Raw genomic sequence first — 4,062 nt, forward strand, 5'->3', positions numbered from 1 at the left:
AAGATTAAAGCCTCAGAAACTCTGTACAGGGTCGCTATGAGTTGGAACCGATTCCACAGCACATAACAACACCACCAACAACAGAGATACTGTGGAGTCCTGGTATGGTGCTGTAGGTTAATGTGCTAGACTGCAAAGTTGGTTTGAACTGCAAGTTTGGTGGTTCAAGCTTACCAGTTGCTACTTGGAAACCCTCTACAGGGTCACTATGGGTTGGAACTGACTTGATGGCACATAACAACAACAACAACGGTACTGTAGAATAAGCACTAGACTGCTAATGTTAAGGAAAGTTGGATGTTAAAACCCACCAGTGGATCCCTGGGAGAAAGATAAGGTTTTCTGAGTCCTGGTGTGGAAGGAGTCCTGGTGTGATGCTGTGGGATAAGCATTGGACTACAAGGTTGATTTGAACAGTAAGGTTGGTGGTTCACACTCACTAGCCGCTCCTTGGAAACCCTATACAGCATCACTGTGAGTCAGAACCAACTGGATGGCAACAATATGTGATTAGCAAGAAAAAGAGGCTTCTACAAAATACATTTTAATATTATATATTATAGCTCTAGGAGCCTTTGTATGGTGCTGTATGTAGGATAAGCACTAGACAGCAATTCAAATTCACCAGCTACTCCTTTGAAACCATATACAGGTTTCCTAAGGGTCAGAACTGACATGACAGCACTTAACAACAACAAGGAGACTATAGTCTAAGATTTAAAGATTCTCTCTGAGTGATTGTTGTTGCTGTTGTTAAGTGCCATCGAGTTGGTTCTGACCCATAGCGACCCTGTACAGGGTTTCCGAGGGTGTAAATCCTTACGGGAGTAGAAAGCCTCATCTTTCTCCCACGGAGCAGCTGGTAGTTTCAGACCGCTGACCTTAAGGTTCACAGCCCGATTCGTAATCACTACGCTACCAGAGCTCCTTATAGCTACCTATATTTTTAAATTAAAAATGCATTATTCTGTAGCAACTTGTTTTGTAAGAATTGTAGATGCATGTGTTTTAATTAGCGTCAACATTTAGCTTTTTCACAGTCTGCATGTTCTACTTGAAATAGATTTTTTTAATTTTGCAAGACTTTTTGTAAAACCAGGATTAATTCATTAAGGTATAAGTCTAGTATTCAGATATTTTCTTAAGGTTATTTTATTTCATTGACAAAATATATATATTTTAAAATTGGCTCATGGGGGCTTCTGGTTTGGGTGGCAGTAGAGAAAGCAAGATAGGGAAGGCTCTGTGGGGGAGGGATTAAAAACCCACAGAAGAAGCACTCACAGAACAACACCAGAGCTCTGGATCTACCATAAGATCCAGGACTTCAGTTTCCTGCACTCACAAGTGAAAAAATCAGGATATAAAGAAAAATACTGTGAGTTAGGTATCTAGAGACAGGACTCCCTCTGCAGGCACCCAGCCTGGGCAGCGTTATGAGGGCGGGGCTACAGCCAGACCAGCAGAGGGAACCCGTGCTAAAAGCAGTGCAGGGACATTTTCAAAAGAAGGCATGGGAGACTCTACACATTTTTCCTTCCTCTTCTTCCCTGTCCTTCTTTGCCCAGCCCAGACACTTTGACGTGGGGGGCCGCCCCCCCCCCCCCCCCCCAAAAAAAAAAAAAAATCCAGCACTGACCACACCTATTTTTCATGGTAAAGAGAGAGGGCTATTTATGACATCAGCCTTGGGGACTCAGCCCTAAAATTGACTTGTGTGGGTCCCTTGGTGTCTGTGTGCCATGGAGTTGGTTCCAACTAGTGGCGACCCTGTGCAGGATTTCTGAGACTGTGGGTCTTTGCAGGGGTGGAGCACCTCATCTTTTTCCTGAGGAACAGCTGGAGGTTTCGCGCTGCTGACCTTGCAGTTCCCAGCCTGATTTGTGACCACTGCACTACGGAAGATCCTTGAGCAGGACCTTGTTGTTGCTGTTAAGTGTCGTAGCTTCAGTTCCAGCCCATAGCAACCCTGTACAAGGTTTCTGAGGCTGTAAGTCTTTACAGGAAAAGAAAGCCTCATCTTTCTCCCATGGAGTGGCTGGTAGTTTCAAACTGCTGACCTTAAGGTTTGCAGCCCGATTCATAACCACTACATTACCAGAGCTCCTTGTGTAGGACCCTTATGCAGGCCTATATAGCAAGAAAAAAAAAAAACAAAAAACAGGCACTTCAGTCCTGAAAGACAAACCATAGAACAGTCTGTAAAACCCCAACATAAAAGGACTCAACTATTTCAAAAATTACACTGTGCACATGCAGATACTTAACTGACCTTCAGAGGCAAAAATAGTAGACAATCTTTCTCCCATTAACTTCTTAATATCTACCCTTTCACCTCCATGGTGGTGACTAGAGGAGGGGATTGAGTGAGCGGACACCCTCACCCACTGCTGGAGGCTTCTACCATGCACACAAACTGCCTGTGTAGCATGGGACAGTTGGACACAGTTTTATTTTTGTTTCAAAGTGGTGGTTTTTGTCTCTGCATTTATATTGCTTCTGCGTTTGGTCCTTTTGATCACACATCTTTCCTGGAGGTGGGAGCTTTTTCTCCCTACATTACCCAAGAAGACACAGCAATTGTGGCCATATAGCCAAGCTACAAGCATACCCCATAATATTCCACCATTGAGATAAGAGCCAACAACAGCTGTGCTGCTAAGCATTACATGCAAAAAGGGAAGCCTATCTCCTGATCATATCCACCAGAAAATACCCAGTAAGCTTAATAACACAACAACAAACATCAATTTAAGCATTAAGAAAACCCAAATAACTACTGGAAATGACAAATAAAATATCTCAAACACAGCAAATGATCTCAAAACATGTCCCAAAACAAAAAGAGTAACTGAGACAAATGCACTGGAGATAGACAAAGCCTCCCCAGAAGAAGAGGAACGGGTTTTGGATTTATCTGAGAAAGAATTCAGAAGAATGGTATGGAAACAAATTCAAATGCTCCAAAAAGGGGTGGAGGAAAACAAGGAAGAAGTTAGGAAAGTACTACAAGAGCAATCAAACAAAATTGACAGCAATGGAAGCAATTCAAAATCTGCAAACAGAGGTACAGATGAATAATAATAAAATATCAGAAATGGACAATACACTGAAAGGAGAAAAGAGCAGAATAGAAGAGATGGAAGCCAGAACTAGCGAGCTGGAAGACAAATCTCTCAATACTGCTAAGATAGAAGAGCAAGCAGAAAAAAAAAGGCTAAAAAAATCTGAAGAGAGTCTAAGATTCATGCTGGATAACATGAAGAAGAACAACTTAAAAATTATTGGCATTCAAGAACAGGAAGAATCAGAGAAGTCCACAGAGGAGATAGTTGAAGAACTACTGGAAGAAAATTTCCCTAACATCTTGAAAGATGAGAAGATAAACATTCAAGAAACCTAACATACTCCAGGAAGGATAGACCACAAAAGAAAGTCACCAAGACATATAATAATCAAGCACTCCAAAATCAAAGATGAGGAGAGAATCCTAAAAGTAGCCAGGGATAAGAGAAGTGTCACTTACAAAGGCAAGTAAATCAGATTAAGCTTTGACTATTCAGCATAAACCACTCAGGCAAGAAGACAATGGGGAGACATATACAAAACCCTAAAAGAAAAAAACTGCCAACCAAGAATTATCTATCCAGCGAAATTATCAATCAAATACGATGGTGCAATCAAAACATTCCAGGATAAACAGAACCTAAGAGATTTTATCAAAACCAATCCAGCACTTCAAAAAGTCCTAAAGGAGGTTCTTTGGACTGAAAATCAACAAGAACAGACAACAGCCAGAGATTGACAGGCGTGGCAACACCACCTGGAACTCTGTCGACAGATAGCAGAGTCCAGAACAGAACAAAACTACGTCAATTAATTCAAAGGAGCTGGGAGGTCAACAGAAGATCAAAATAATATCAATGTCAAAGAAGGGATAAATATAGGAACAGAGAGATCCAGGTGGTGAGGATGTCGTAGATTACAAGATACAATAGATTCTCTTAAATGGAGAGAAAAGTTAATAGATTATAAGGTAACCCCAAAGAAAGTTAATATTTC

The sequence above is a fragment of the Chrysochloris asiatica genome, unplaced genomic scaffold (assembly GCF_000296735.1).
Source record: "Chrysochloris asiatica unplaced genomic scaffold, ChrAsi1.0 scaffold00244, whole genome shotgun sequence".
NCBI lineage: Eukaryota > Metazoa > Chordata > Mammalia > Afrosoricida > Chrysochloridae > Chrysochloris > Chrysochloris asiatica.